At 38.7% G+C, this 24,907-nt stretch overlaps 1 pseudogene; it reads right to left on the bottom strand.

Annotated features, from left to right (window-relative positions):
- Window positions 1-1,076: 1,076 nt before the first annotated feature.
- LOC141416846 (protein-L-isoaspartate O-methyltransferase domain-containing protein 1-like) lies at window positions 1,077-23,638 on the bottom strand (annotated as a pseudogene).
- Window positions 23,639-24,907: the final 1,269 nt, after the last annotated feature.

Here is a 24,907-nt window from a genome sequence, read left to right as displayed (position 1 = left end):
TGCATTGATTCTGAACCAGATTTTCAATACAAAGGAATCTACATACAGTTTTGGTAATTATCTTTGTATACTAGAAAGATCCAAAACAACTGTAGACAAGCTCAGTCCTAATTGTCAAAGGTAAATATTCAGATAAAGTCAAGTCCCATTTGCTAAATGCATCAGCTAACCATACTGCTTTGACCCTGCTACTTGGAGCTATCCAAGCAAGTGGTGGTCATTTACGCTTAGTCATTAATTCACTGTCAGTGCAGTCAGAGGCAGACAGGACAATGGATTTCTTTTTAAATCAAATACTTTATGCAGTGAACTATAGAAAAAAAAATCCTGAATACACTTACCTTTTGAAATTCTAGAGTTAAGATAATCTCATGATTTTTTAATACTGAAAATGTAATACAAATTGAGATTTTATTAAATATGCACTTTTCTACATTAATATTTGCTTGCTGTGCTCTTAAAATTTCTGTGAAAGAGGCAGGTATTTTGGTAACAGATTCAACAACAAAATTTGCAGAGTTGTAAAATTTCATGAAATTTGTGGTTTTTTAAAGCTAAATTATTCAATATCTTGTATTGTTATTGCACTTATATATTGCCCAGGATATATCTAAAGCCACCCAGCAGTAGTGATGGCAGCAAAAATAAGGTAAATAAGTCTACAAAGCATTTGATTTCCTTATTAGATAAGAAAGCTCTCATAAAGGCGATACAAACAACTGCAATTCAAAACAGATCATATTTGTTTAACAACTATTTAAACCTTATATAAAGTTGAAAGTAACTGCAAATCTGTAAGAAATCAGAAAGGGATTTATAGCACACAAAGTAAACTCTTGCTGCATTCCACTTTGAAATCACTGAGTTAAAACAGCATTTTTCCTATATTCAAAGAAAAGTAGATTTTAGAACAGAGATTCTTTTTAATCACTGAATATATCATTTTTGTTACAGAAACAAATTATTCTTTCTTCTACTGTAATTCACTCTGATGAAAGAATTTTCTCTTTTAACTCGTAGTAAACACTACATTCTCAAGACTAAAGGAACTATCTTAGGTATCCTTTCTTTTTGAGTTATTTGTCTTTAAAATATGTCAAGCAAGCTTTTAAAGATTCAAGGAGGGGCAGCTTCATGATTTTTCTCTCTGAAGTTTTGAGGAGGCTCCTCTGGCTTCAAGGCTTTATTGTGCTCTTCCTCTTCCTCTTCTTTGCTATCTTCTTCCTTTTTTTAATCCTTTTCACTGACTAGAGGCTAAGAAATAAGCTGGTTACCCACAAATACATAAGTGTTAACTCTGTTTAACTCACTTTCTTTTTCTCTTGAGTGGCACCTTTTGAGGAATCCCAGTGGCCTGAATCTTATCATTTATGAAATTTCTAGGTGTAGATCACATGTAAATATATGCCATGTCCTATAGATTCCTGACAGCACAATGGGGGAGTCCCACAGAATCCAGTTCGCCACTATCATTCTTAATTGGTCGTGCATGTGGAGCAAATGAAACAGCAAGGATATGTTTTGTGCAGTTCTCAGAATTTCTGTTAACTGATCCTCTATAGGCATAACCAGTATAGATTCAACTTTTAGTAAGATTTTTGTGTAGTTTTCATGGTCTTTCTGGACTCCAGCTCCACCATAAATACAATCATACTGATGACTGTCAGATGCTATCTGGAGGCAATTTACCAGCCACAAATACAGGTTCACAGAACTCCAATCTTAGCAGTGGTTTTCTTTATGGGTGCATGTTGGAATGTCTTCATCTTGAGATGTACAGATGATTTCGTTTACAGCAGGGACTTTACCAACTTGACCATGTCATTTTTTAGATAAGCTGCAGGGAGATCAGGGTGACCTAGCCTTGCCCTGTAGCATCCATCCTAGATGGGTGGTCTAGATCTCGGGCTGATTACCAAAGCTAGCACTATTTTTGATGAAGCTCCCCAGTTTTTCCTTGGCATATTCCACCACATCTGAATGAAGCCCAAGCTCATGATTTGATCCCAAAGGACCTGTGGCACAGCAGTAGGTCCAGCCTGCCTCAGTAGTTCTAGGATGAGACATGCTGCATGGCAGCCAGCCCACTGCCACCGCCACAGCATCACCAATGCCACTGTGGGAGCGGTGTGTCCAATTTTGATAAGCCTGCTGTGACTGCAGTTGCTGCTGGAGACAAATTGTTTTTATACAATTGGGATAAAAAGTCAAGATTTTTAGGTGTTCCTTATAGGCGTGAAGAGAGTGGAAGTTACTCTGAGGTAGGCAGAACTCTTGAGTATTTCATGAGATCTACCAGAGCCTTCCAGGCCCGATGGTTGTGGTTACATCATTGGGAATTTGACTCCACCAAATTATTCCTATTAATTGGAATTCATGTGGTTGATAAAGGAGAGTATCTAGCCGCATTTACAGAGCAGATGGTCATCAGGATAGGTTACGCTATGGCAGGAAACACCGGCAACTGCAGCCCATTACATCCAGGAATTTGTTCTATCACATCATCTCCAACATCAACAGCAAAACAGTAATCCAGTTAGTTAGACTCAGTTAGTAGTCCTCCCTTTTCCTTAGTAGGAAGAAGTTCTGTTGTTTTGGCCACAGGGGTTTTGCATATAAAATAGAGATTCTCCCAAAAGAGAGTTCCTTTTGGCAGACTTAAAATAGGGCTTTACTATTCTAAAATCTGAAATTTTTCTTTAAATTATACAGAGTAATGAGAGAATTATTTTCCAGGGCTGGTAAAAAATTTTAAACCTTCCAAACATGAAGAGTTGGTTTGACATGTAGGAGGTGTGAGTAAGCAAACAGTTATAACAAAAAATATAATTAATAAGAGGATACAATGTCATCATCATTTGTACTTTTACCAAAGTCACCTAGATCAACAGTATTCTTATCACTTAAGAAAATATACCAAGGTAAATTCCAAATACTTCTGGCAATTTCTAAAAGATTTCTATATAAAAGTATTTAAGAAATATGTTCCCAAAGAGTGAGAGTAGACATGTTGTTAGAAGGGCTTGGGGGTTATTTACTTCGGGTTCTTAATTGTGGACATAGTCAAAGATGAATATCACTCAGTTTATCCGGTCATACAATCTTCCATTCTCAAAGGACACCCAGTTTTCCAGAATGGGTAGATCTTTGATTTAGAAGAATAATGGAACTACATTTGGCCAAGGAAGCCAGAAAGCTTCATTTGGTTTTGTCAGTTTTTTTTTTTTTTTATAGTGCCACGCATTCATTCTTTCATTCAACCAATCCAGAGGACTGAGGATGCTAGGGACAATGAAAGTGCTGTACAATAGGCCAAATTTTACAAATAGATTTAAAACTTGTCCGGTAAAATGTGTTCCATGGTCACTATGCAATTCAGCAGGAATGCCTCTGAGGAGGAAGAATTGTCTCTACTAGAATTTTTCTTACTGCTAGGGTGGTGACTTTCCAACAGGGTAAGTTTCAACCCAATGGGAAAACACATAAACTAGTACTAAGACATATTTATATCCTTGTGACAGAGGCATTTGGATGAAATCTAATGGGTGGGTTTTAAATGGCCTATTCCATAAAGTAAAATGTCCTTGTGATCCATGAAGTTGTGTTTTAGATTATGTTTGAGACAAATGGAGCACCTTGAATATATGCTCTTGTCAGGGAGGTTTATCTGGAGAGATTATTTTGCCTGGTGCCCAATTAGTTAAGTTACTTATGTACACCAGAAGAAGTAGTGGGCACTTAGGGATAGTATGGGCTTTTTATTGGGTCCCAAATCAAAAATTCTTTTGTGAATTGAATTTACAATCACTCCCCCCCCTTTTTTTTTTTTTTTTTTGCCAGACGTCTTTTTCTCATTGTGGCACCATCTGGTGCACCTGAAGGAGGATAATGACAGAGTTGATACAGGGAGCAGGACAGATTCTTTCAGGACATACAGTTCAATACAGTGCTGCTGCTTTTGCTGCTTCATCACCCAAATTTCTATCTTTCTGCATCATCAGTATTTACCTTAGAATGTCCTGGGATTTTTAATAATAGCTAATTGTTTGGACAAATGTATAACATCTAACAATTCTGAGACCTGTGGACTATTTTAAATAGGTTGGCCAGAAGAAGGTAGAAATCCTCTTTGTTTCCACAACATACCAGTTATGAACTACTCCTGATACATAGAGACTATCTGTGTAAATATGAGCTGTTTTGGTTTTTGCTAAATGGCATGTCCTAGTTAGGACTATAAGTTCAGCTATTTGAGAAGATTTAATCCTAGCAAATAAGCATTCTCAATTATATCAAGATTTGAAGTAACTATCTCACAAATAAGAACTATCAGTTCTTACGCAAAACTAACTCTACATTTTCAATGGGGGTTTCCAATAGGTCCCTTCTAGGGGAAAGGCAAGTATGTGCTACTTGAGCACAGTCCTGCTTCTCCCCATGTAGTTCATCTGGTAAAGGAAGTACAGGAGCTAGATTAAGAGGGAAGTCTCTGGAGAGGAAAGCAAACGTAGCTCATAAGACATCAGATACCTTCTGGGCACTGGTGGCTCACACCAGAAATCCTAACTACTTGGGAGGCTGAGATTGGGAAGATTGAGGTTCAATGCCAGCCCAGACAAACAGATCAAGAGACCCCCCCATCTCCAAAATAACCAGAGCAAAATGGACAGGAGGTGTGGCTCCAGTGGTAGAGCTCCAGCTTTGCAAGTGCAAAGCCCTGAGTTCAAACCCCAGTCCCACAAAAAAAAAGTAATCTTGGGTGTAATGTGAATTTAGTAAAAGTTCCATGGAGTGGGGTACCTGCGTGCTATTCCATTTAAAGGAGACCCAAAGATGAGTTCCTCAGCTGTTTGTGTAGCACAGCAGCAGTGGAGATGGAGGAGGATATTCTGTGGCTCCTGGGTTTAACTGGGGACTGAAGTACACCAGTGCCCCATGCCTTTCTCAGGCTTTTGAGTCAGTACTCCCAATGGATTTCCTTCCTTCTCATGAAAAAGAGAAAGAGGAGATTATAATTTGGGTGCCCTAAAACAGGAGCTTGGTTTAATGATGTCTTTAAAGCCTTAATTGCTATCTTCTCAGGCCTAATTGTATGGCATCTGGTTGGTCTTTCTTTAGTTTCTTATATAGTGATTGGGCAATTAACAAATAATTTGGAATTCAATTTTGGCAATAGCCAATTAGTCCTAGGAAGTCCATTGATATTTGGGGTGAGGAGTGATAGGCTATGGGATTAGGAAAATTCCTAATAGCAGAGGTATGGTCAGGATTTATAAGGAATTCTGAAGGATTCACAATAGGACCTAAGTATTTAACCTCCTGACAATAAAGTTGCATTTTATCTTTGGATACTTTATGGTCTTTCTTGGCTAGTTGCTGTGATAAGAAACTCATGTCTTTGAGGCAAGCATCAGATGAGGTCTCAGGAAAGTAGGTTGTCCACATATTGAATTAAAGCAGACTCATTGAAAAAATTATAAAGCCTGTAAGTCAGCTTTTAGAATTTCAGGTAAATATGTGGGACTTCCAGTGGATCCCTGTGGCATCACAAGTCCAAGTACATTGCTTTTCTTCTTCCCATGTTAAAGTGAACAAACACTAGCTGTTTGATGCAACTAAAAAAGGCACTATAAAGATCTATTACTGAAAAATAGACTGTATTTAGGAAAATATGAGCGACAGCGTATGGGGGTTCAACGCCCCTGGGTGGAGAGGAGATCTCGCACACATCTCCATCTTCTTCCATTTGGCTTCCTTAAGGGTAATGCTAGGTTATTGCAAAGGCTGGTACAAGGGATATAAGCCCTTTTGCTAGGTGTTCTTGTACAGTGGGCTCGATTCCCATTGGGGAGTCTTGCCTCAGAGAGCCTTGTTTTATATTGACAAGGGTTTGGTTTTATCTATTGTTATCTCAGTGGGGTTGGCTGATCTTATCCACCCTATGTCTGCTGAGGATTTTTCCCAGAGTTTCTCTGGTATGTGTGAAAAAAGATTCTGTCCCTGTGAGATCCTTTCTGGTTTCTTTATAAGATATAGCAAAGCTGGGTAATTAGATGTTTTTACTATCGTCTATGTTCAAGATCGTCTCTCCCTTTTGAGAGAAGATGGCATGAGTATTTTGTGCTTCCAGAATGTTACATCCTAATGTATGAATAGGGATGCTAAATACAACTAGAAAATATGTACTTAAAGATTCTCCTTATTGGCATTTAATGGGGCTTATCTTTAGGGCATGATAGGTAGGTTAGAAATTTCCACCATTTGCATTTTCTATTTACTTTGAGGGAGGGAGTTTTGAAACATGTTGGGTTTTAAAACAGGAAGTGTTGTACCTAGATCTATGGGGCTTTTGTTTCCTCTTGGTTAATATTTATTTCCCTTTCTCCTAAGGGGTGAGTTAGTAAGGAGAAAAGGAAAAACTCCCAGAATTCTCTCAGAACAGCCCAATTCTATCCTTGACTTCTGACTTCTCTGAGATCGTTGTCCCCTTTGGGACAGCACTCATTTGAGTTTCTTTAAATCTCTCTTGAAATGGTCTGGTTTTAACAACAGTTACAAATAACTTTGTTTTTCGCAGGTCAGGAGTTAGTAGGTCCCCTCACCTGAGAGTTTAGCTGTTTTAACTGTAAGTTCATAATATTGGGAGCAATATCTTTTTCTTTTGTTATAATAGTCCTTGCAATTTGGTCTACTAAGTTAACAAGAGCACCTGCATTATTTCATTCAACCAAAATGGTCAATTCCCAGAATTTCATAAGGCTTCATTTCTGTGATCCTTAGTTTCCTGGGGGGAATTCCTGAGTGTTGTTTATATGTTTTACAGCTTCTCCTGGTCTTATCTTACATTGCTGTGTTTTGATCCAATCAATAATCCATGAGAATATTTTGGTATTGCAGCACAGTGGCAATCTCCTTTTTCTCAGCAGACATTGTGAGCTTTAAAGTTTATTCTGTTAAAGTCCTTGGTGGGCTTTCTCCAGTCTGCCAAACAAAACTATTCCTTTGCCTTGCTTCCTGAAGTCAATAATTAAATAACTTGATATGAATCAGAAAACCCTGGTTCATAGGTCAATAGGGTGATCCGAAATAACTCAGCAAATCCTAGATGGTCCTGATAGAGATCAGGAAACCCCATAATCAAAGTTTTCAGCTCAGTTTTTGTCCAAAGAGTGTAGATAGTATCAGGATCTCCTTTCCCTCTAGGCTTTGTCTGAAAGGGGCCATAATAATCTTTGCTTTGATCAAGAATTTTGTTCCTTCTTGGCAATTACTAGAGAAGAGATTAGAAGGAGAGGGTGATGAAGGAGGAAAAGCTCAGGTTTTTCTGGTGGAGTAGGTAAAAGCAGAAAAGGATAGACAGGAGCAGGGGCTTGAGAAAAGGAAGATTCCCCAGAAGTCATCTTTAGTTCTGGCACAATCTCCACAATTTTGTTATTAATTTCCCGTCCTTCAAATCCTTCTTCCAATTCTGGCACAGTTTCCCAAACTCTCATTAATTTCTTGTAATTTAGCAATTGCATCATCTTTTCTTCTAAATGCTTCTAAATTCCAGTTAAAATAGGCTTCCCACTCATCATATTTTGTTTTATTGCCTACAATTTCAAGTTCAGTGTGCAGGAGAACCAATTTAGGTATATCATATGTTCCCCATTGAGGGAAATGCAAAGCCACATTACATTTAGTTAAGTTTCCCCATTTTTTCAAATACTTGCAAGTTGAATTACCATAATTACCAAACATAAAACCAGTTGGAGTACCACATGGCGGTTTTTCATCCAACACTTCCTCCTTCCTCAAATGTCCATCTCCCATTTTAGTAGAGGTACCTTTCTTCCTGAAAATGGCAGCCTTCCATGCTGGCTGGTGGTATTCTGGTGTGGGATGGGATTTGTGTGCCACTTATAGGAGTAGCTCATTGGGTTTTACCCCAAGGTTAACACCTCCCATTGTGTCTCTGGTTTACCCTGTAAGGTCATGGGAATGTGAGGGGTTCCAGATAATGGGTAATCACCCTTCTGTGTATCTTCTCTGGTAAGCCAATTAAGGATGCCTCTGATGCAGGAACAAGTTAAGTTGTTTGGGGCTTCCTGATGTGGCTTTTGCACATCCTGGGTAGTTACCCCTGACATCTCCACCCTATTGGGTTGGAGTTAACAGGTGCCTCTAATCTTGGTGACTTTGTGATGAGTACCCATAGAATTTCTATATTTTAGAAATGACATAAAAAAACAGAGAAAAAGACATAAAAGAAAAAACACAAAGTTAGATATTGGATGGGTGGCAAGAGAAAAAGACTGAAGGTTAGCAAACAAAGATTCTGGCAAATATTCTTAAACCATAAAGAGAATATGCAGTATAACAACCAGGTCAGAATAAGCCAATGGACTATCAACAAAGGGAGGTGTGAGACCCAGGAAGGACTCACCAATATCTACCTGAGGAGACCAAATGGACAATGGATACAAAGGGCCCATGCTGGCACCTGCTGCAAATCTGGGTGACTCCTCTGGTGCAAATGGATCATCCCTGGAGCCTCATGTTGGGTCACCAAAACTATCAACACAAAACACAGCTCTTGTTCCAAAGGGAATACGAGTTTATTCTGAGCCAAGTATGAGTGACCATGACCCAAGAACATGGACTGAATTTAGCCTGAATGACATGTTCCACTGTGGAAGAGGTCACCTGAACTTTTATAGGCAAAGAACAAAAGAAAATCATAAATCACTTTTTTAAGGCATTATTCCTATTTCCTGCTTCCCACACAGGAAATGTTTCTTCCCTTTCCCATTATTTTTTCCTTACTTTATCCTACTATACTAAAATAAATCCTTTCTTAGAAAATCATAAATCAATGTATTTTCCAGTAAATTGGTGGGGACATAGGGTAAGCAAGTTAAAACAGCAGGGAAATCTCTCCTATCAGTTTCAGATGTTATAATGTTCTTAGCTTTAGGGTTGGTAGAAGCTAATGGTCTGTTAAGTTTAACAATATATTCCAAATATTTTACCTAATAGTCACAAAGATGTTAGGTCAGATGGAGCAGTTGCTAGTAAATGGCTATTAGGAGACTAAAGATAGCGCATGATAATTTTGGCTGTCTGCAACATTCCATCTCTCCACAGTCAGGAAGTTCTAATAAATCAGTCTGCAAAATCTTCAACATAGATGTGGCCTCTTTAGAGAACTTCAGTTCACACTACCGAGTATGACCTTGTCCATCAGTGCCCCCCAAATGGTCACAACACAAAGAGAGCTTGGGGGGGATTGCCAGGACATAGTGGGAAAAGCACTAGAATAGCAATCTGAAAAATGAATTTGGGTTCTGGCTCTGTTGGACAGGTCCATTCTCTGTACTTCACTTTCCTCATCTGTAAATTGATGGGTAGGATAGGTAATTTTTAAGATATCTCTTCCAAATAAAGACATGTATTATTCGAAAAGCTTAGGTGAGTTGTTTCTGGGGAGAGGGAGATGAAAAGAAGTTAATTGTGGTCTTTTTTTCTCATTTTTATTAGGATATATTAGTTGTACAAAGTGGTTTCATTGTAATATTTCCATACATACATACAATATACCTCAATCTAATTTACTCCCTCTATCCTTCCTTCTTCATTCCCCTTACCCCCATTTCAAAAAATTTCAACAGCTTTCACTGTTGTACTTTCATACATGTTTATACAGTTCTTCAGCCATATGCACAACTCCCTTAACCCTCTCCTTTCTCCATGCCAATTTCTACATTCCCACCAACAGTGTGTAAGGGCCTTTTTTTCCTTCTGCATCCTCACCAGAATTTGTTGTTGTTAGTTTTCTTGATGGTAACCATTCTGTCTGGGATGAGATGGAATCTCAATGATGTTTTAATTTGCATTTTTTATGGCCAAGGATGTTGAATATTTCTTCATGGATTTATTAGCCATTTGAACTTCTTCTTTAGAAAAGTGTCTTTCAATTTATTTGCTTATTGGAATAGAATAGAAGATCCAGAAATAAGCCCACATAGCTACAGCCATCTGATTTTTGACAGAGGTGCCAAAAAAAAAAAAAAAAAACCCAAAAAAACCAAAACCTATGTTGGAGAAAAGATAACCTCTTTAACAAATGGTACTGGAAGAACTGGATATCTATATATAGAAGACTGAAACTAGACCCCTATCTCTCACCCTGTACAGAAATTAGTTCCAAATGGATCAAAGAGCTTAATGTAAGACTAGAAGCTTTGAAACTGCTAGAGGAAAACATAAGGAAAAGCCTTGAAGATATAGATACAGGTAACACTTTTCTAAATAGAACCTCAATTGCTTAGAAAATAAGAACAAGAATTGAAAAATGAGGTTGTGTCAAATTAAAAAGCTTCTACACAGGAAAGGAAATAATTATTAGAATCAGAAGAAAACCTACAGAATGGGAGAAAATCTTTGCCCATTATTTATCAATAAAGGATTTATATCTGGAATATATAAAGAGCTACAAAAATTAAAGACCAAAAGAGTAAGTAGTCCAATAAATAAAATAGGTTTATGTGTATATTAGTGCATTTTAGCTACTACTTATGGGGGAAATGTTGTTTAAAGAGACAATGTTAATGCAGATGTTGAAAGGCAGAGCTGAACTGCCTGGCTTAGATCTGGGATCTGAAACTCAGTATATAGTTCTGGGCAAGTTATGTCAGGGTTTGGTACCCAGTTTCATTATCTATAAAAAGGACTTAAAATAGTGCCTACCCTAAAAGACTGTTGTGAAGGAGTTAATTAAGACATTGAAGCAGAAAAGAATTGATACACTAGATGCTCACCAGAATGGGTTCCCTCTTTCTTTCTAGGCATCACAACTAGACTATATTTCCCAATATACCTTGTAGCTCTGAAGGCCATGTGACTGGGTTCTGGCCAATGGTACACAGAGAAAACAGTAAAGAATGCTGTTTTTTAAACTTGGTCATGAAGACTTCCCATGTGATTCTCTAGGGCTCTTTTTCTCCTGTAGAAAAACCAGCAAAGGATTCCAAGGTTCTAGGAGATAATGGAACCACAAGATGAAAGGAATTTTTCCAGATACCTTTCTGACCAAGTGAGATATAAACTTTTATTGTGTTAAGCCACTGAGATTTTGGGTTTACAGGTTTCAGAAGCTAGTGAGTAACACCCTAACATCACATGTCAAGCAATTTGCACAGGGTCTGGTAGAGAGCTGTGGTGTGAACATAAAGTAGTGTCAAAGGATAATGGAGCTATGGAGGCAGCGACCTTATGAGCAAAGCATGGCCAGAGTGGGTTTTAAAGCACAGAAACCTGGTGTGGCTGTTTAGATTAACCAGAGGAAACCTGGATGCTAATTGTGCCTCTACCTCTTATTAGTTATGTGACCTTCAGCAAGTTACTTTCCCTCTCAAAACCCCACTTACCTCATCTGTAAAATAGGGTTAAAAATAGGTAAGGATAAAGACTCACAGGGTGGCTGAAAGAGATGGCATATGTAAAGAATCCAGTGGTGCTAGCTGTCTTCTTCCTCTGAGCTCTGCAAGGTGACCTTTGGTGACACAAGGGAAGAACCTTGATAGATAGGATGGAGTAAGGGAATGGAGGGACAGAAAACTGAGTGGCAGTGTGGTAACTTCTTATGTTTACTTCTGGCCATTTCTTTTTCTACTCACTGGCAATACCTATGTAGTAATTTATTCCTGTGTGTTTATTTTTTGCCATTTCAGGGAAGGACACTAGGGAGGAAGAAAGCATAAGACTAAACTAGACTTCCCAGTGTGGTATGGAGGTCACTTGGCCAGGGTGAAGGAGACCTCCTCCAGGAAAGAGGTCATGGGATTGAAACTAGTGAAATGGCTGAGACATGCCCCCTAAGCTGACTAAGATGTGACTTCACATCCTAAGACCCACAAATGGACAAGAGAGACCCCAAACTTATGCTCTGCTTAGTGTATTTGGGTTTCTTATGGAAGCCAGCAAGAAGCATCTGTATCAGCTCATATGGGCTTAATTTATGAGACAGAAGAGATTAAAGGGAAAGAATGTCAAACATTATGAAGAGGACAAAAAATGGTAGTCTCTTCTGGTCTCACATGTGACTGCAATGTTTGAATTTGGTCATACATTTAGATAAACAGGGGAGTAAACCAGCAAATTGTGTTAGTCTGAATGCCCCAAAAAGAAGATATCAGGGCAGAATTAAACATACAAGAAAATTGTCAGGGGAAAGATCAGTGACAGAAAATGTGGAAAGACCCAGAAAAGGCTGGGAGAACCATCAGATTCTATTGCAGATCCAACCCCAAGTGTAGGAGAGAGGGAAGGAAGAAGAGTAGGCGTGGCAGGAGGGATCTTAGAATACACTGCAGCTCTGAAGCAAACTTGGCAGTGCCACCAGGCACTCCTCCAGCTAGAGTCACCCGATGAAGGGTCCCCACATTTCTTGGAAATTAGCCTTCCTTGTTACCCCTGTCATGAGGATGAGATAAGATGACTATACTTTTTTCTAGTGTCATCAGAAGAGCCCAGTAAACATCACCTTGCTAAAAGTCGTGACCCATGAGTAATGCATAGTGCACATAAACACACATCAGCCCATGTCACCAACTTCCTCTCATTCACCTTCTCCTGTGGTAAATGCATACCGTGCTCCCAAGTTTGTGTAATTTTCTCCACGAAAATGTCTGGTAAATGTGGCACTGTCAATTTCCTGGTTTTTATAATATACTAGAGACCCTAAGTGCACAAGGTGCTCTCATCAGGGAGGCTGAGTGAAGGTGCATCTGGCCTCTCTGTCCTATTTTTGTAACTTCTTGCCAGACTGTAATTATTGAAATCAAGAGTTTTAGAAAATTGTGTAACATAAAATCCCAAACATGAGTAAGAGACTAGTGATCTTAAGAAGCCAAGTAATGGCAGAGATAAGATAATAATGGTTTGAGGTCAGCTGGGGAGAAAGTTAGTGAAGCCCTATCTCAAAAAAAAAAAAAACAAAAAAACTGGGCATGGTGACATACTGCAATAATTCCAGCTACTCAGGAGGCAGAGATAGGAGGATTGTGGTCTGAGGCTGGCCCTCACAAAATGTGCAATACCCTATCTGAAAAACAAACAAAACACAAAGAACACTGGGGGCATGGCTCAAGTAGTAGAGTACTTGGGTAGCAGGCATGCGACCTTAAGTTCAATTCTAAGTACACACACACACACACACACACACACACACACACACACAGTATGCAAAAGAATAGCCTTAATTATAGAGGAAGATGATGATGGTTACTATTTATTACTATTATTTTGCTGTACTGGGATTTGAACTCAGGGTTCTCTACTTGCTTGGCAGGTACTCTACTGTTTGAGCCATGCCTCTAGCCCTTGGAGGAAGATCTTGATGTAAGGAAAGCATTCTGAAAGAAGTGATAGAAAATGAATGCCACACTACAAGAGCAAAATGCCTACAGGACTTTACATTATGCCTTTGGAGACCAGGCTATCAGCACAGCAGAGAGGAGAGCCTAACAGCATGGTGTTCTTGGCTTCAGGTGGGGTTCAAGATCACTTGCAGTAGATTGAAAACGACAACTATCCTGTCATGCTCACAGACTAGCATTTTGTAGAATTGGGTTTTACTTGGATCCAAACAAGGTGCTTCTTTATGAAAAGAGACAACTGAAACCAACAATAAAAGTGGGACTTCTCTTCAATTTCAGACCAGAAGAAAGGAAATCAGGACAATGAACCATCTATGCCTCAGAGGCTATATTTGGCTTTTAGTTCTCCATTCTTCAGAAGTTCCAATACCTTACTACATATGCTTTCACCAAAGGGATGATGAGTTTGTTACATATTTTGTTTGGGCTTAGTGGGTGATATGGTTTGAATATGGCTTGTATCTTACAAAATGCATGTTGAAATTAAGCATATTTAATTTCCATTATGATATATTAAGAAATGGGACCAGATGGGATCTTAAAAGACACAGATTTTGCCCTAATGAATGAGTTAATCCATTTCTGTAATTGATGGGTTAATAGACTGTGAGTTAATGGGATAGCTTGAGAGTGGATCTGTTACAAAACATTCAACTAGGTGTTTCATGCACTATCTCTCTGTGTGTGATGCCCTGCGCCATCTTGGGAATGGGCCAAGAAGGCCATCAGCAGATGTGGTCCCTCAACCTTGGACCAGAACCATGAGTCAAAATTAACCTCTTTTCATTATAACTTACCCAGTCTGTGGAATTGTATTATTAGTAACAGAAAACAAAGAGTGTGATATATTTATGTGGTTTGCAGTCATGTCCACATATTGTAAAGTTATTGGTGGCTGTATTGGAATAAGAGTGGCTTTCAGAAACACTTCTGTTCATTGTGCCAAGTCACCTAGGAGTGGCACAAAATACCAGAAAATGCAGTGTAGAGATGTGCCAGGCACTTAGTTAATAAAAATACTGTTTCTAATCCCTGTGTTTTGTGATGTGTGTGGTATTTAGAGCTAGAGGTCCTATTGCTATCTAAATGCATTCAATTCTCACAGCATTTGAAGCGTGTGAGTAAGAGAGGAGAAACAGGGTTTGAAATTTGCAGAGCAGAAACTAGTCTACAGAAATCCTCCATCTGTGTAAATTATTATTTTTTTTTTCATTTTTCTTTTATTATTCATATGTGCATACAAGGCTTGGTTCATTTCTCCCCCCTGCCCCCACCCCCTCCCTTACCACCCACTCCACCCCCTCCCGCTCCCCCCCTCAATACCCAGCAGAAACTATTTTGCCCTTATCTCTAATTTTGTTGTAGAGAGAGTATAAGCAATAATAGGAAGGAACAAGGGGTTTTGCTGGTTGAGATAAGGATAGCTATACAGGGCGTTGACTCACATTGATTTCCTGTGTGTGGGTGTTACCTTCTAGGTTAATTCTTTTTGATCTAACCTTTTCTCTAGTTCCTGGTCCCCTTTTCCTATTGGCCTCAGTTGCTTTAAGGTATCTGCTTTAGTTTCTCTGCGTTAAGGGCAACAAATGCTAGCTAGTTTTTTAGGTGTCTTACCTATCCTCACCCCTCCCTTGTGTGCTCTCGCTTTTATCATGTGCTCATAGTCCAATCCCCTTGTTGTGTTTGCCCTTGATCTAATGTCCACATATGAGGGAGAACATACGATTTTTGGTCTTTTGAGCCAGGCTAACCTCACTCAGAATGATGTTCTCCAATTCCATCCATTTACCAGCGAATGATAACATTTCGTTCTTCTTCATGGCTGCATAAAATTCCATTGTGTATAGATACCACATTTTCTTAATCCATTCGTCAGTGCTGGGACATCTTGGCTGTTTCCATAACTTGGCTATTGTGAATAGTGCCGCAATAAACATGGATGTGCAGGTGCCTCTGGAGTAACAGTCTTTTGGGTATATCCCCAAGAGTGGTATTGCTGGATCAAATGGTAGATCGATGTCCATCTTTTTAGGTAGCCTCCAAATTTTTTTCCAGAGTGGTTGTACTAGTCTACATTCCCACCAACAGTGTAAAAGGGTTCCTTTTTCCCCGCATCCTCGCCAACACCTGTTGTTGGTGGTGTTGCTGATGATGGCTATTCTAACAGGGGTGAGGTGGAATCTTAGTGTGGTTTTAATTTGCATTTCCTTTATTGCTAGAGATGGTGAGCATTTTTTCATGTGTTTTCTGGCCATTTGAATTTCTTCTTTTGAGAAAGTTCTGTTTAGTTCACATGCCCATTTCTTTATTGGTTCATTAGTTTTGGGAGAATTTAGTTTTTTAAGTTCCCTGTATATTCTGGTTATCAGTCCTTTGTCTGATGTATAATTGGCAAATATTTTCTCCCACTCTGTGGGTGTTCTCTTCAGTTTAGAGACCATTTCTTTTGATGAACAGAAGCTTTTTAGTTTTATGAGGTCCCATTTATCTATGCTATCTCTTAGTTGCTGTGCTGCTGGGGTTTCATTGAGAAAGTTCTTACCTATACCTACTAACTCCAGAGTATTTCCTACTCTTTCTTGTATCAACTTAAGAGTTTGGGGTCTGATATTAAGATCCTCAAACCATTTTGAGTTAATCTTGGTATAGGGTGATATACATGGATCTAGTTTCAGTTTTTTGCAGACTGCTAACCAGTTTTCCCAGCAGTTTTTGTTGAAGAGGCTGCTATTTCTCCATCGTATATTTTTAGCTCCTTTGTCAAAGATAAGTTGCTCATAGTTGTGTGGCTTCATATCTGGATCCTCTATTCTGTTCCACTGGTCTTCATGTCTGTTTTTGTGCCAGTACCATGCTGTTTTTATTGTTATTGCTTTGTAATATAGTTTGAAGTCAGGTATTGTGATACCTCCTGCATTGTTCTTTTGACTGAGTATTGCCTTGGCTATTCGTGGCCTCTTGTGTTTCCATATAAATTTCACAGTAGATTTTTCAATCTCTTTAATGAATGTCATTGGAATTTTGATGGGAATTGCATTAAACATGTAGATTACTTTGGGGAGTATCGACATTTTTACTATGTTGATTCTACCAATCCATGAGCATGGGAGATCTCTCCACTTTCTATAGTCTTCCTCAATCTCTTTCTTCAGAAGTGTATAGTTTTCCTTGTAGAGGTCTTTCACATCTTTTGTTAGGTTTACACCTAGGTATTTGATTTTTTTTGAGGCTATTGTAAATGGAATTGTTTTCATACATTCTTTTTCCGTTTGCTCATTGTTAGTGTATAGAAATGCTAATGATTTTTCTATGTTGATTTTATATCCTGCTACTTTGCTATAGCTATTGATGATGTCTAGAAGCTTCTGAGTAGAGTTTTTTGGGTCTTTAAGGTATAGGATCATGTCGTCTGCAAATAGGGATATTTTGACAGTTTCTTTACCTATTTGTATTCCTTTTATTCCTTCTTCTTGCCTAATTGCTCTGGCTAGGAATTCCAGTACTATGTTGAATAGGAGTGGAGATAGTGGGCATCCTTGTCTGGTTCCTGATTTTAGAGGGAACGGTTTTAATTTTTCTCCGTTAAGTATAATGCTGGCTGTAGGTTTGTCATATATAGCTTTTATAATGTTGAGGAACTTTCCTTCTATTCCTAGTTTTCTTAGAGCTTTTATCATGAAATGATGTTGGATCTTATCAAAGGCTTTTTCTGCATCTATTGAGATGATCAAGTGGTTTTTGTCTTTGCTTCTGTTAATGTGGTTTATTACATTTATTGATTTTCGTATGTTGAACCACCCCTGCATCCCTGGGATGAAGCCTACCTGGTCGTGGTGGATAATCTTTTTGATGTGTTGCTGAATTCGGTTTGCCATTATTTTGTTGAGGATTTTTGCATCAATGTTCATTAAGGAGATTGGCCTATAGTTCTCCTTTTTGGAGGTGTCTTTGCCTGGTTTTGGGATAAGTGTAATACTGGCTTCATAAAATGTGTTTGGCAGTTTTCCTTCCCTTTCTATTTCATGGAACAGTTTAAGGAGGGTTGGTATCAGTTCTTCTTTAAAGGGCTGATAGAATTCAGCAGAGAATCCATCAGGTCCTGGGCTTTTCTTTTTGGGGAGACTCTTGATTGCTGCTTCAATTTCATTTTGTGTTATAGGTCTATTCAGGTGATTAATTTCCTCTTGGTTCAGTTTTGGATGATCATATGTATCTAGAAATCTGTCCATTTCTTTGAGATTTTCAAATTTATTTGAATATAGGTTCTCAAAGTAGTCTCTGATGATTTCCTGGACTTCCATGGTGTTTGTTGTTATCTCCCCTTTTGCATTCCTGATTCTACTAATTTGGGTTTTTTCTCTCCTCATTTTAGTCAGGTTTGCCAGGGGTCTATCGATCTTGTTTATTTTTTCAAAGAACCAACTTTTTGTTTCATTAATTCTTTGTATGGTTTTTTTGGTTTCTATTTCGTTGATTTCAGCTCTTATTTTTATTATTTCTCTCCTTCTATTTGTTTTGGGATTTGCTTGTTCTTGTTTTTCTAGGAGTTTGAGATGTATCATTAGGTCATTGATTTGGGATCTTTCAATCTTTTTAATATATGCACTCATGGCTATAAACTTTCCTCTCAAGACTGCCTTAGCTGTGTCCCATAGGTTCCGGTAGGTTGTGTTTTCATTTTCATTGACTTCTAGGAACTTTTTAATTTCCTCTTTTATTGCATCGATGATCCATTCTTCATTAAGTAATGAGTTATTTAGTTTCCAGCTGTTTGCATGTTTTTTGTCTTTACTTTTGTTGTTGAGTTCTACTTTTACTGCATTGTGGTCAGATAGTATGCACGGTATTATTTCTATTTTCTTATATTTGCTGAGGCTTGCTTTGTGCCCTAGGATATGATCTATTTTGGAGAAGGTTCCATGGGCTGCTGAGAAGAATGTATATTGTGTAGAGGTTGGATGAAATGTTCTATAGACATCTACTAGGTCCACTTGATCTATTGCATATTTTAGATCTTGGATTTCTTTATTGAGTTTTTGTTTGGATGACCTATCTATTGATGATAATGGAGTGTTAAAGTCTCCCACAACCACTGTGTTGGCGTTTATATATGCTTTTAGGTCTTTCAGGGTATGTTTGATGAAATTGGGTGCGTTGACATTGGGTGCGTACAGATTGATGATTATTATTTCCTTTTGGTCTATTTCCCCTTTTATTAGTATGGCATCTGTGTAAATTATAAACTGGGCTAGGTACTCATTCATGCCTGGCCAAAATGGACTATCTCATCTGTCATGATGAATCACGACATCAATGCATAATACGACAGCTTAACATGGGTAACAAATTGGCTTATAAGTATCTTCAATTCAGAGTACTGAAGATTAGTCACTGCACCAAAATTTTTTAATTCCCTAAAATTTTCTGTTCATACTTTAGAGAGAGTTCAGCTTTCCCAGATTTTGTCATAAAGTCTAGTAATTTAAAGTTTATAAAGATAAAAGAAATTTCTCTAAGTTGCCAATATAAAAAAGAATGTGTTCATGCTAAAGAAAGACTGAATTATCTTTTTGTTCCCTCTAAGGGAAATGGTGTTATATTATTTTCATATTCTAAATGAAGAGGCAATTAAAAGTATGCATCCAAAAGATACCAGAAAATGCATTATAGGAGTGTCAAGCAGTTAATAAAAGTATATTTTTACTGCATTTTGTGGTTCTTTTTAAATTTTAAATTCTTTTAAAATGTGTAATTTGGTTGGATTTTTAATTCTAAATGTTCACTTTTGTAGTTATGTTTATAATTTGTTTTATTCTTTTGTTTAAAAAGGACTCTGAACCCACCATATTGTATGAGCTTCAGGTGCTGCACAACTAAGTGTGTTCCTGGTAGTATTTTTGAAAGATTAGAATAAAAACAACCTGTCCCTTGTACTACTTTTCCATTCTTCTCAATCCCCAGAGTTATCTGTACTTTAATTCTTTTTAGCTGTGATTCTGTTAGTAATTTTAATATTCAAAAATAATATGCTTACATTGATGTCTCTTGATTTATTCAATTTTAGACATTATCTAATAGCTTCTTCCTTGGCAGATTAAATTGTAATCTTCTTAACACTATTTTTCTCTTTCAATGTCTCAATATGCTTTTATCATTATTTTTAGTCGAATAAGCAATCCATACATATGCAATAACGCTAAAAATATCATAGTTTCTTTGTGATACAGCTTTGTGTTTCTGTTCAAGTTTGCAATTGCTTCATCTCTTCCTTTAAAGAGGATATGTTAGCCTCTGTCTTCCCCAAATGTTCCAACTGATCATTTAGAGTTTCAAATTTCCCCTTTTCCCTAGTGACCTCCTTTTTAGAGTCTTCTGTCTTACTCCAATATGAATTATTATATATAATATATTTAGTATATGGGAAGTAAAATTTGCATGGATAAAGCAGTGGATTTATTTTTTATTTACACTGCATTACTAGTTTTGTAGGCTGTTTAATTGTAACTGAAGATCATTTTCTTTCTGTACTTTGGAAATATTGCTCCATTTTCTTCTAGATACATTTTACATGCTGAGAAATTAGATGTAATTCTGATACTTGTGATATATTCTTTCTGTAAAGTTTTAGGATCTTCTTATGTTCTGAAATTTCATGATGATTTGGAATTTCATGAAGGTGGTACCACTTAACTTGTTAAGTTAGCTACTCAGTGGGTTCTTTGATTCTTGATATTTTTGCCTTTCAGTTCTAGACTGATTTCTTTGTCTATCTGTACATCTCTTTCAATTTACTGATCTCTCACTCTGTGTACCTAGCTACATACTTATTGCCTTCTGTTTCTTTCCTTTTTTTTCTGTTCTTTCATTCTGAAATTCCAAAAGTCAAATATTGACCTAATTGCATTCATTTTGTCCTTATTCTGCACCACCACTTTGCTCTTTGGATATACAGAGATCTACCTTGGCCTGACCTGCTGAGTATCATGCCCCAACACCATGTAAGCCTGCTTGATGTTCTGCAGTTGATTAATAAAATTCTCATTGTTATGTAGTATTCAAACTTGATATTGATCAGAACCCCCTCCTCCCTTTTCTCCCAATAACTATTGCATAAACATGGGCTGTTTTATACTACCAGATCATCCATGTCTAGTTTGCTTTATCAGACTTTGGGGAGAATAGCCAAGAGCTGTTATAAACATATACTGATGGTCAGCCAAACTTTGGCCTATTAGGCTAATCATTCACTGATCTTTCCACGTTAAACTCCAAACTTGGGTCCTAGAATGGTAGCTTACCACCTACAAGCCAGACTGGAACTTATAAATATTTAGAAATAATCTCAACAGTGGAGCCCATTGATCCACAAACAGAGACCATTTTTTGGAAGGCACTAGAGAATTATCTTTGAGTTCTGCTGGGCCTTGTTGAAGAGCCCTGGTTCTTTCTACTTGGGCTTCCCCTTTTGTTCCTGACCACCACCCTCCTTTGAATGTATGCTTCTGAGTTGCCTCTTATGTAAAGTTCATCTGACACAGCAAGGGAGGATGTGAAAAGAGTAATAAGATGCCCATTGGTAGCTACAGTGAGTTCCTATGATGTAGCTTATAGGAACCTGATACTTGTATCAGGTAATAGGCTTGGAGTCTTGCAGGGTTAGGGCCAGAGACTCTTTTATTTCCCTGCTCAGGGCCCAGACTGGCTTTGAACTCACTATATAGCCCAGGCTTACCTTAAACTCTTGATTCTCTTGATCCTCTTGCCTCTGCTTCCCAAGTGCTAGGATCACAAGAGTGTGCCACTATTCTGAGTTTTCTTCTTTTTCTTTTTTTTTTTTGCAGTTCAATTTTTTAAGAAAAAAAATATAGTCAGTAAAACATTTCCCCCCTTGTATTTTAGCTCCCTTTAAAAGAAATCAATCATGCCTGTAGAGTCACATCAATTAGAACATTTCTTAGGTCCATTCTCACTCTCTTTATTAGAAATAGCTTTAAGATATTGGAGTGTCACAAGAGAGACAACACAACTCAGAAGTTAATAGGCAAGGCAAAATTTACTTCTGCAGAAGAATACACACCAGAAAGTCTGGTAAGCAAGCACACTGGGCAGGAAGTCTGCCCAGGCTTTATCTCTAATGCAATGCTGTCCCTCCCCTGCCCCGGGATTGGGCAGGTTTAGGGTTCACAGTCTATGCGATTGGCTAATTAGAAAGGGGCCAGGTTGGGAGGGGGCTTTGGGAACAAAAAAGTTTAAAAGTTCAGGTAAGCAATAACTGTTTAGGTTATCAGCTCTGGAACCAAGGCATCTAGTTGAATTCTATTTTTTTTTTTTTTGTCTGTTTGCCCTGGCCCAGCTGAGGATAACAACCATTTTGTTCTTAATAGAAACTTTTATCAGGTAAACAGAGTCCATGAAGTGAGTATATGGGGAAGCAAGTTAATAAGGTGGTTATTACTGATTAAATTCTTTGACAGAAAAGACCTTACCTAAGCAGATTCTTACACTCTTCCACATCTAAAACATCAGCAGTCATCTAATTTCTATCTGGAAGTGTCCATCAGGAAGTATGGTTACAGTTTGATGAGTCCTAATAGTATGGCCCCAGGTATCACTCAAGGCAGATGGCCCAAAGTATAAGCTTCCGGTCACTTCAGGGATTCTTACACTCAGCTGTGTGGTTCTGCAAAACCAGGGAACCATGTCTGGGGTCACTGTGCCCTCAGCTCATCTTTCTTTGATCAACCACGGGCAGGGGCAGTTGGAGATGGGGGAAAGTGGGTAAATTTCACTAGCACAACTCCTTCAGTGACACAAAGGCTATCCTGTTCCTACCCCCGGGGCCTCAGCATCCTCTCCTTCAGCTTCCAAGTATGCCTTCTGAATATGACTGAGGGAAGGTGGGAAGTGAGAGTATTACCTCAGGGGTCTGGGTTTCCTTTACTCTATCTATATGGAAGTCATGAATAGGCAAAGCACAGCTTCCTTGATGTTGGCAGTTGTGGGCTTTGTGTGCCAAAGCTCTATACACTGAACTAATAGCCTCAATCTTATGGTTCTGTTAACAGAATTGATGACACTCTAGGTAGGAGGTCTCCAAAAGTGAGGGGGTCTCCATCTGATCCTTGTATACAAGGTTTGTGAAGTTGTTGCAAAAAAAAAAATTAGGACACATTGAAGTAGAGCCCAAGAAAATTCATTAGTAAAGAAAAGTAAGGGAAAGATAGAAATATAGTACATAGCCCATACATGGGTCCTGGCACATTTGATAACAGGTGCAATGAGTGCTGTACATCAAGGGTATTTATGGTGAGAAGTACATTGGGGATTTGGCTCGATTTTACCTTAGGAAAAGTGCTCTCTTTTGTTTTGACACCTGGTAAGTTTAATCATTTTTTCTGTTACACTGTTTTATCTGTTGGACCCAAAGATTTCAAGGTTGGTCCACTTATTCATCTTGGGTCATTATGACATAAATGTCTGAGCATCCCTGAAAACAAAAGTTGAATCCTGCCAGATGTTCCCTTTAAGATAGGTTTTCATCTTTGCAAAAAGTATTTTTACTTTGTAAAACACTTTTTGTGCCCAGAGGAGCCATTTTCCCAATGTTTTTCCCAGGATATATATCTTTCCTTAGGATATCCTTGCTTAGTTCCCAGAAAACGCTATTTGGATAAGTGGGTAAGGTCATAGAAAGAAAACTGCTTTTTTTCTATTGTTTTTTTCTTTTTTACTAAATGTTGTAGCTTGTTGAGGGGATATAAGGCTCAAAGCAAAGGAATTAGTGCCTGTATATTTTTAATCAAGCCATTTATTAATATAGTGTTAATCTCTGATTGATCCCTGGCTGCTGTTTCCCATGCCCCATTTTCCCCGATCTACCCTGCCTCAGCTCTAGGTCCTGAGGACTAGCCTTATGGCTCCAAGCTCTAGAAGCTGGATCCTTATAGCTCTAGGTGCCCAGGCTTATTGCTCCTGGCTTTGACTGTCAGGAGCCTCATGCTCAGTAACCAGCAATTCATGGCTTGTAGCAGCAGCTAGTGTTGGTGGCAGCAGGCTATGGCAGTGTTACGGCTCCCAGGTCTTGAGTGTCAGGACCCTCAGCTCCTATGAGCAGCTAGAATTACAGCTCTCAGGCCTTGGATTCTGCACTCTTGATTCTTACAGCTTGGCAGCTGCAGCTCCCTGGAATTCTTCTGCTGACTGAGGCTGCAGTCTCTCATCTTCGATTCTTCACCTTCTCTTGCCTTCTCTATACTTCTGTAATCCATCACCTCCGCTGCCTCTGTTCTCCACTGTTTCTGCCCTGGTCACTCTGGAATTCTTCATCCACCTTCTTACTGCTACTTTTGTGTTGCTGCTACCACTACTATGGCCTGTTGCTGCCACCTCCTCTTAGTGTTACCAGCTCAGCCCATTCTACCAATGGCAAAGGTCACAAGTAGGCAAGAAAAGACCACTCACAGAAGCCTTTTATTGGGCCTAATGTTCCAACACCAGGAGGTAGCATAGGAGGGTGTCTCCCCATTGGCTGGAAAAGTGAGTCAAACAACTTGGTTGCATAACCAGAAAAGGGGTGTGGTATGCAAATGAAGGATTATAGTTTCAATATTCTAGCATAGCTTCCAGTTCCACCAGTCACAGGCCTTACACTGCACCAATCACAAGCTTTCTGCTGAGCTGCTGGGGGACAGTCTTCCCTCCAGGCTCATCCTACAGGGTAAACAAGATCATTTAGAGTTCATCCAGGCTTGTCTTGAAGAGATGGCTTTCAAGAATAGCACAAGTTTTCTGGAGTAGTCATGACCTGAAGAAGTCCTGAAGCTGAAGTCCTAGTTGTAGTAGTCACTTGCAGTTTGCTGGAGTGTTCTCAAAGTGATCATGAAGTGTGTAAAGCAGCCAGGTTGCCCTGAGGGAGTTTGGCCAGCTGTCAAAGAAGGGGCTGCTTGGCTTACAGTTCCCTGCCCTAGGCTGCCAGGCATTAGGGAAGGGTCTGTCAACTGCCCTTCTAAGGATGGAATGGCCTGCTTCCATCAGTTCTGTTCATTTGGAAAAAGAAACAGTGGCTGAGCACTGATGACTCACACGTGTAATCCTGGCTACTTGGGAGGCAGAGATCAGCAGGATCATGGATCAAAATCAGCCCAAGCAAATAATTCACGAGACCCCATCTTGAAAATACCCAACACACACACACACACACACACACACACACACGCACACACTCTCACACACAAACAGGGCTGGTGGAGTGGCTCAAGTGGTAGAGCTCCTGCTTAACAAGCATGAGTCTCTGAGTTCAAACCTAAGTACTGCCCAAAAAAAAGGAAGAAAGAGAGAAGGAAGGAAAGAAAAGAAACAATAAAGACAATGAAAACTCAACACAAAACTAACATTCTCAATAACTTCAACCCCAGGATACTCTACCCAGCAAAGCTATCATTCAAAATAGATGGAGCAATAAAAGTCTTCCATGATAAGCAGAAACTAAA

The sequence above is a fragment of the Castor canadensis genome, chromosome 2, assembly GCF_047511655.1.
Source record: "Castor canadensis chromosome 2, mCasCan1.hap1v2, whole genome shotgun sequence".
Taxonomy (NCBI): Eukaryota; Metazoa; Chordata; class Mammalia; order Rodentia; family Castoridae; genus Castor; species Castor canadensis.
The sequence above is the reverse complement of the archived record's forward strand: the minus strand, read 5'-3'. Positions and strand labels throughout refer to the sequence as shown.